A 10,035-nucleotide genomic window follows, 5' to 3' on the forward strand; every position below is an offset into this window, starting at 1 on the left:
GCATAATAATTCTCACAAGTATCTCCACCTCTGTTACACACAATACAGCTCAGATCTGATCTCCAAATCTCTTCCACTGCTTGCCTGCCTCCACTGCTCAATACCTGCTCAAGAACTGATGAGAATTGCTTCCCAAACTCGATTTTCACCTGCAAAATAGTCACTCACACTTTGTTGGACGTGAGAAAAGGCTTAAAATGCGGGCAAATACGTGAGCAAACTCATTGGCATACTCAATCCCTTGATTGTGCAAGATCTGGTGCACAACTATAGTCACAACTGATAGCAATCTGATTCTCTAGCACCTGTCCCTGTTGAACTGAACATGCACTGACATGCAACTGAGTTAACTGATGTATTCTTTAGTTGTATTATGAGTTAATAATTAGTTTAACAACTCATCATTAGTCTATCTGCAGTTAGACTAACTACAACCAGTTTAACTAAGTCAAACTGAACACAACTCCATCAACTGTACCTCCTGTCCACTAAACTCAACTCACTTGAGTTCTAACTGAAGTCATGCGTGCAACAACTCAACTGACTCATAAGAAAAACGAATTTCCTTCTGACAGCTGCATGTGCCACTTCCGTAGCTCAAACTGAAGTGCTCCAAGAGAATAAGATTAAGTTTATAGTCCAAATATTATTGTGAGATAATAATATTTGACTTTTCTATTTTTGACAGCCAGTCTAAAAATAGACTTGATCACTCACACTGTGATCACTCACACTTTCATCAAAAATAGAAGTCCATCTATTTTTCCCAACTTGATCAATCATCCATAAACATAGACATGATCCATATGTCTAAAAATAGACATAGTCTAAAAATATACTTGCGCCAAAAATAGCCTACGGGCCCACTTAGTGAAGGCGACTCTTTTCACTAAGCTCCATCATCTTGTTGCAATCTCAACATCATCATCGGGTAATTATATGGGCCTTAATTCACCTCCTAGCTTAGTCCAACCAACTATTCTCATAACTTATTGCCTACTTTTGATTATATTTTGTTTATAAGAGGAGTTAGAGTTGGATATTTTGCTTTGTGGTTTAATGTGCATTTAATGAAGGATTAAAGGATGAAAGAAAGGGATTTTGGCAAAGACGTTGGTCAAAACTCGAATGGGACAAGGGAGAGGAATTATAGGAGGAAAGTCCTCCTCATTTACTACCCCTCCATTTGAATATTCCTACATCAGCTCGGAGTGCAAATAGCCAAATCATGAGGACTAGAAGGCCACCGAACAAGTGAAGACAAAACATCAGTTTATCTCTAGTTTGGGAGCCGAGCCTCCCTAATTTTAAGGAATTCATTGGAGAATTCAGATGTATAACTAGAGAGGCCTAGGACTTCAGTAGGATTCATATTTTTTTGACTCTAAAACTCTACTCTATTTTTGAGCTTCAAGACTTCTGACAGTGTTTGATATAATCCATTGTTTTAATAATAAGAATGAGTTTTGTTTTGAGACAGCACCAAGTTAATTCAGGGGGCTGAAGCTCTTGGGTTAGGGCCCAACCCTAGTAGCCAGGGCTCCTCTTTATTGTACATGTACGGTAGCGTAGATTCATAGTTTAATTGTTCATTTTCTTAGTAGATGCATTTCCATTACAATAGTGTAGATTAGATTGGTTGTATGTTAGTTTTCTTCCATTTGTGACTTCTTTCAATTAGAAGGTTAGCAAGGAGAAAAAGGATCACCATAAGGTTTTCAGTAGGTGTCTCAGCCTCACTTCCTCCCTCTACGACCCTCACTTGAGGAAGGGACCCTTTAGCAACCCCAAAAATACAAATTTCTAGTTCTTGCATGAGCTTTGGAGTTTGTTGTCTTGATTCAGTATTTGGTTCATTTCATTGTCATCTTTTTCTATTACTCTATTTTTTCAATAAGATCTCACTCATGCTTTCATTCCCTTTAGCACTTTCTTCATGCATAATATAGGAAATTGATTCATGCTTTTCTAGTTTATGAAAATGTATCTTGTTGCATAGTTCTTGGAAAACACACATGTTTTAAGTAAAGTAGGTACTTCAAGAGGAGACCCAGACATCATCACTAGCACCCACCTTCCACTTCATCCACCCTAGCCATCTCTTGTTCCACCATCACCCTCACCAGTTTTTCTGTCATTTTTCATTAAAATTCCCCTAGATACATAGAGTGAATCTAGCCATCTCTTATCTTGGATATTGTCTCCTAAGTGTTCTTAGAACTTCTAACACCCCATTCCAATCATCACACACCTTTTCCAAGCTTCCCAACACCTCCAATACATCACAATTAGCTCTCGGCTGTATCCTGTAGGTTTCTTGTAATTCATACAAGATCATCCTGTAGGTTTCTAGTACATCCTTTATGCTTTCCTGAAACGGTCTGTTTGAGGCCAAATTGATGCGGAACCTCTAGGAAGTCACAAAAGCCTCCTAGGACTCTTTCACACCATCCAAACACTCCATACATATTCTAGCCATCCTCAACCACCTTCCATCCACCTGTCACATCCACAAGAATAATTAAATTGCATACTTGATTTTGCCTAAAAAACCAAAAAGGTGAAAACATATTTAGTTTAGTTTTCTCGCTTACACATTAGTATGGTTTGATGCTCTTTACTTCTACAGCTTAGATAGTATCATTTTTTTAGTGTTTATTTAGCAATTCTTCTTAGCATAGTTTTTTTTTGCTTGTATGGGCCTAACCTAGGTTTGGAGGTGATTTAGCCAAAAAATCCTGGTACTACTGGCCCTTTCGGCTATAGTCTGCAGAGCGTGGACTGGGGTCTCACCCGAAGTAGTATGGGAGGGTGCTAGAACTAGGTTTCCAAACCCTCAGGGTGTTTGATGGTATCAAGTAGTCTGCGGTTTGACCCTGTGTGCATGTCACTACACACATCTATTAGTCCTTCACAACTTGTGATGTTGCATTCAGACAACCCTACTTGGGGCGCGATCCATAATATCACCCAAGTTCCTTACTATTAACCTGTTATTAGTCAGTTACATAGCTTATCTCTCTAAGTCTAGAGATAATTAATAGTATATCCTGCATTCATATAAAGGTGCGCGATAAACAAAATAGTATAAATGCACAGAACGTAATACAAAAGTAGATACCCAACAATTGGATTCAACTTCTCTTTATTATTATTCGTTCAAGTTTACAGACCTAACACTACCCTGTGCACTCAACTGCAGGGGTCCATGCACTCAGCTGCAGACTCTACTAGGCCTCTGTGCACTTAGCTGTAGAGCCTCTTCCTTCTACTACGATTCAACACACTTAGACTCTTACTCTATGCTCAAATCATTTGTATTCATCTATCTTTTTTCTTCTTCTTCTTAGCTATCTTTACAACTTAGAGCCTCACTCTATTTATATAATCCCATGGTCCATAGACCATTGGTAGGCCGACATGACATTACATTATATTACAAAACTTAGGGTGGACAACCCTATGACTCAACCTATACTTTGCACTCCGTGCCTGCAATTCGTAGAGTCTTACAATAAATTTGACCCAAAACTTGAGATTTGAGCCCCAAAACATGTTGTGGGGGGATCTGCTACCCAACGGGCCCCAAATAAAAACATCATGACTCACACTTGAGTCACTCTGTCAGCACAACGATCTTAGTGGGGAGTCCCTCCAACTGGTCCCAAATGCTCTTGGTATCCGCAACGCACTGAGCTGTTGCTTGCTGAACCTGCTACATCCTCTCTTTTGAGACCTGTATTGTGCTACCCTGTATATGTGTATGCTTTCCTTGAATATGTGCAAGCTTTGCTTCAATATCCATCGTGATTGTGAAAGCTTCATCAATCCATGACTAGACGGGTGCTTTTAGAACTTCCTCTTTGTCGTGTGCTGCGTCCACCTGCTCTTTTCAAGCCTTGTCCTTCTACATCCTTGCAAGCCACTGAGTGAGGAGTATTGTATGCACAGTCCCTCTAATGTTGTCATATTGTTGCTAGAGTTTGCATGCCTCGATCTATAGCCATTGAATGTTGGGGTCCTCCTCCAACGTAGTGAGGACCTCCAACGCCTGCTCCAACATGTTGGTACAGTCGTGCTCTACACCTACAATCTCTTCCATCCCTACTATAATAGCGCTAGCGCACCATTCGCTAAATTCTAGGGGAGTCGAAGGCTATGCCTTCAATCATAGCTCGACGATCTGGAGATTTAGCTCTAGCTGGACCCTTGTTGTCTCTTCTCTCGCGTTGCAGACTACACTTGCGAAACTATGGATCCGCACTTTTATCAGTAGATCTGCTGCGATAGCTAGCTCTGGGATGTGCCGGCAAGTGTCATCTACCATGTGCATGAAATATTGATTCTGCAACACCAACTCATCACGCTGCAAGCTAGGTTGTTCTATATTAATCTTCTACTCGCTCCGAACCTGGACTGTGTGGTTCTCTTTGGCACAGAGTTCTGTTGTTATCCCATCCTACAACTGATAATGTGTGTTGCAAGGAAGGGAAACCAAGTTAAGTCAAATTCCTTTCGTTGTATTAAGTGTCACCCGATCCATTTTTCTCTTCGAGACTAGCACTCCCTCTTGCAAGGTTATCATATTGGCCATCTTCGCACGGAGCATATGTTCTGCTGCTGTCGTTCCTGCTACAATGTGGGTAGACAAGGTACCCCCCTGCGGGGGTCACACCTATAATTCTTGTAGCTGCACCCTTAGGGCCCCCAACATAGTCTACTATTCCGACATGAATTCTTGGAGCACTTGGTGACATCGTGAACCATCTTGCTGATGTTGTAGAGGTCACCTTCCATCAACATCATCGGGTCGATGGCTAATTTGGAGGCCTTGACCTTTTTCTATGGACCCGATCTCTCTGTGACACGTGACCTTTTGAGTTGGGTGGAAGTTGTGCCTGGGTCCCTGCCCTCTCCTAAAAGGTCTATGTTCTCTGTCTCTTGTCCTGTAGGCAATTCCTAGCCCTCCTCAGCCTACGTTGTTGTGGCCCCTGGTGTCTGTGCTACTGCTATTGATTTGGTGGCCTTTTTCTGCTCCGCAGCTGCCTGTGCTACGTCGTGGACTTTCCTTACCTCTGCTATTGCTTTTTCATTACGCCTCCTCTTAGCCAGCTATGTGACATGCATCTTGGTCTCCTCCTTTCTTTTTTGTGCTACCGCCTTTTCCAATTCTTCTAAATCTAGGGCACGCCACTTGAGAGGCCATGTCTCTAACACTGTAAGAATTGCATCATCCATGGTAATGAATGGGAGCTTGGTCCACTGCTATGCCGGATCTTTCCGTACCCTGATGTAGACACTGTGCATATCCACCTTGAAATCTGCAAAACTCTGTAGATTGTTGTGCACTGTGGGGGACAATCACGTCCTCCTATTGATCCATAAGCGGATGCTTGCCTCCATGTGCACCCAAAAAACCTTTGTATCGCGAATCCGCTTCACGTCCTTGGTAGCCCAAAGTGATGTGTACTTCATGGCCTCAGGTAAGTCATGCTTAATGTCCAGGAACTGATCATCCTCTGGTAGTTCACCTACAACCAGCAAGATGGAAAAGAGAAACAATGTGTAGTGGAAGGTCTTACCCTGCTCCTAGGCCTCCTTGCAATTGATCAAAAATTCTTCACAGAGGAACTTGGTCTAGTTGAACTGGACCCCCTTCACACATTATTTGGCCAATGCAATCACCAGTGCTGGTACTTCATTAGCATAGCATTTTTTCATTAGCTTGCCAGCCAGCAGTTGGGTGGCTACGTGCACCCCTTTATACTTGATACTAGTGATGGCATAACCCCTATTTTTCTTTTCCAGCTTGTATTTTTCGTTCACAGCTTCTGTGAGGGCCAAATCGCCACATTTCCCTACTATCTTTGTGAGGTATTTTCCCTTATAGGGAAGCCAAGAAATTCTATGGATGAGAGTCACCGTGATGAGAATAGGCTCCTCCAGCTATAAGTACCCATCGTGCACTAGGAAAAGCAGTTGCTTGATGAAAAAAAGGTGATGGGCACGCGGTTAAAGTGTGGTATCCACAACATATGCAAAAACCCGACCTTCTCCGCACTGCACAACCTTTTTCGCAACTCTAATGTGATTACTGGCCCCTCCGTACTCTGGTTCATGAGTCTCTCCATCTCTATGTGTGGGAACTTATCACTGTCCATGAGGTCCCAATCTTCAAACTTCATTCTAGGCATGCGGCCTAGGGGTGAGCCCTCAAACACAATTCCATCTAAAAGGACCAGGGTCTAGAGTGTGCTCTTTGTGACATCCAGATCCTTTGGTATCTTGGTTTTCCCTTTTTGTGGAGGGACATACTTGGGTAATTTCATTGTAGAGCGCACTGGCTGGATATCCTCCTCTACCTCCTTTGCTTCCTCTACCTCAGCAATTAGAGCCTCTAAGTCCTCATCCTCTTCTTCTGAGTCAATGGTGATAGCCTTGCCCTTTTCTTCCATTGATAGCTTATCGAACCGCGGATTCCTTGGGGACATATGGACTGGTCTCGCTACCTGCTTATCTTTATTCGGTCTCAGTGTCCGAGGTGATTTTAGGATTTTTGGCACAACCTCGGTCTCTTTGGGAACATCATGTACCATGTGGGTCGGCGTAGCCTCGCCAGCGGTTTCTTCCTTATAGCCCAAACCTAGCCTAGTAGTTTTCATTTTGTTTGTGTTGTGTGTGGTCTTTCACAAACATAGGGGCTCCGATATTTCTCGATGTTCAAAACTCTGTGCTCTAATCAACTGCTCAAATCTTAAGTGAACAAGTGTTGTCTTGTGGCTAGCCTCTAGAGTTTTATAGTGCCTTTTGAATTCAAATTCGACCGTTCCCTCCAATTCCATGCCATCAATGCTTTGTTGGCAGCAGATTGTCCCAAATCTTGCCCATAATTCACATCTTAAATGCTCACCACCCATTCGATTTGGCCTTAAATCGAACATCTCGTCATGAATAGTGACACCAACAGTCACTTCCCAGCTTATCCGCGTGGTAGTGCTATCCCTCGTGTGCAGGCACAAACCTTGTGATATGCTAATTCTGCACGCAGCTCCCTTATCGCGCAGCTCCCAAATTGACTTCTTTATAGTCCCGCACTCTCTTTCAACTGCTTGGAGTTGATACTGTGCTTCGTATGGTTAGTCAGGTGGTCGCACCATCTATGCGAGGCTTCAGCTTGCCTTCTAGTGTAGTCCACGAAATGTCCTCAATTGCCGTCGCGACAGCTGGCACCACACGTTCTATCGTATATAGTGTGCTACCCTAGTTACTGTGTTTGATGAGATGCGGTTGTAGCCATGGCAGCAGAGTCATAAATTATTAGCGATAGTCTTTTAATTCAATGGTATGATCATTGTTGGGTCTTAAAATTGTCATTCACTTCTATTACACTTTCATTATCATGTCCATTATATCACCTCCATTTCACCTTCATTTCACTACCATGTCACTACATTCATCTAACTTTTATCATTATTTGGTCACATTTATGTTTTTCCAAACTTTATTCATTCTTAGCATTTTTAAGTGAATTTGTGGTTAAAAATTAGAAAATAATGTGCATATGCTTATACCTAACAAGTGGGATGAGATTGTTGACATGTGTAGGTCAAAAGGAAGCTTCTAATATACCTTTATGTGGCATCCTAAGGCCAAATTCGAATATGAGTGGAGAATATCATGGGATCATGAGGATATGTGTCACATTTCCTATTTGTATTGAAACTCTAAGAAGACATGTGTCTTATCATTTCCTATTTTGATTATAACTCTAAAGATATAGGGAGAGATTCATGGGCTCTCATTAATGAGATAACCTCTCATCCTTTTGTATAAATAGGAGATCTCTCTCCTTTATTTGGAGGCGTTGTTAACTTTGTTAGCTCAACTTGTCATTACTTTGTACTTTGTAATTTTGAAGAATTTGAATAAATCTTTGAGGTTCCCAACATGGAAGGAGATGTGAAGTAGGAGATGTCATGGAGCATATTAGAATATAAGGTAGAGTATATTTTATTTTGTAATTTTGCTTTGATTTCATTCAAGTATGTCATTATATTTTTATGATTGTTTTCAAGTTTAATAGTTTAGATTTTCCATTCATGCAAGTTTAATTCACGCAAGTGTGTTCAACCGGTTGATTGTAGATTTATCTAACTGTGTAATCTATGCTTAACAAAATAGTCCAAGAAAGTAGTTCTCCTATTTTCCAAATTGGTGCTTGGAGCATTAGAGCACACAGTAGATTAGCTTTCTATTAATTAGCATAACCGACTGTGTTTCCTATGCTCGCTAAATCGTCTCAAGAAGGTGGCTCTACAATTTTCCAATTGGACTGAATTTGGGTATTTGTTCATGCAGCAGTGATAGATTCATTTCCCATGCTTTCTTAAGATCACATCTATTGTATACTCAATTGCTAAAGTCATTTCAAGAAGATGATTTTGACATCTTCCTATATTGAATGTTCCCAATGGTATTTGAGCCTGCAGTAGATCATAGTTGTTTTTTAATTTTGTTGCAGCTTCATTTTCAGTTTTAGTTTCTCTTAGAACAATGAAGTATTGAATTCCTAAAAATGTTATCACAAGGAGGTTGTTCTCCCAAAATTGTGTAGCAGAGTAATAAAACACTTCATTTAGTTTTTATGATAAGATTAGTTGCAATTTCATTTTTAGTCTTAGCATCTCATTTAGCTTTTCTGCAATTTCATTTAAACTAGTATTATCATTTTTTCTTTCATTTCATAGACATTTTACCGGCCTAGATTAATCTAACTATTCAAAGTTTTGATTTGTTTCTATCTAATGTTCATTTCCTTTTCTCCCTTGTTTAGAAATTAGATTTTAACATTAGAAGTCATTAGATTTAGTTGTCCATTAACATTGAGAGATTTCATATAGAAGAATAAATTTTCTTTCTTAGATTAATTTCCTTAAACATAATAAACAAAACCCCCAAAAAAAACATAAACTATAAAACAATGAGGTAAGAAAAATGTTAACTAAGAACATATAGTGCACTACACTTCATCAGTTTACAATACCCGAATTGATAATTTATATAGAGAAATTTAGCGCACTAAATTGACCAGACATTTTGGCGTCGTGGCTGGGGAAGTGTAATTAGGAGACCTTATTTCTTACATCTAAAAAAAAATTAATAATTTCTCATGTATGCTCTCCTCCCACACTTTGTGTGATCTGGAGGATCAGAAAAAGAATTTTTATGTTAAAAAAAAAAAATTATTTTTATCATTTCGTTTGATTCAATGAAAAACTTTAAATTGTTTTGTTTAATAAAATATATATGTATATATTTAAATATTTGAAAATATATATATATATATATAATTTTAATAACAAATCATTTAAAAAAATAAAAAAAACTCCTTAAGACCATAGTAAAAGTCTTGTTTTTAGGTTCTAGTAGATTCACTTTGAAGCCTTAGTTGCCTAAAATTGAGAACTATTAATCATTTCTATAAAAATTCACATTTTCAGATAAAAAAAAAAAAAAGAAAAAAGAAAAAAAGAAACAACCGATGGCTATCTCCAATCCCAGTTTCCACTGTGGCCTCAATAGAAAACCTACATTCCTATTTGAGCTTTGGCCTTGAAACAAACCTGCAAGAACATTTAAAAAAAAATCAAATGTGCAAATTCAACAGATCGAATTGCATGGATTGTTGTGTTGAAATAAAAACTCTTGTGTGGCTTTCAAAATAATGTATGCGTTTTTATAGTTGCGGCATCCAATTCATGTGGCAGAAATTTTGAAACCAATGTGCTTGTTGTTTTCTCGCCTTACACTTTCCAGGTTATGTAAAAAAATTGGTTTTTACTTACTGACTTCTGCAAAAATTCCCCAAGATGATTAGGAACCAGTGATCTAGCAAACCAACAATCCCGTGATCTAATCAATCCTACATTTTCAACACTCTGATTGCAAAAAAAAAAAAAAACACACACCAAAGCCGAGTCCACGAGATTTCAGGAAGATTAGAGTTCAGAACCAAAGGATTCTATGCATTTCTGT

This window comes from Pinus tabuliformis, chromosome 3_1 (genome assembly GCF_031772625.1).
Source record: "Pinus tabuliformis cultivar Carrire ecotype Pingquan chromosome 3_1, CPIR1, whole genome shotgun sequence".
Lineage (NCBI taxonomy): Eukaryota > Viridiplantae > Streptophyta > Pinopsida > Pinales > Pinaceae > Pinus > Pinus tabuliformis.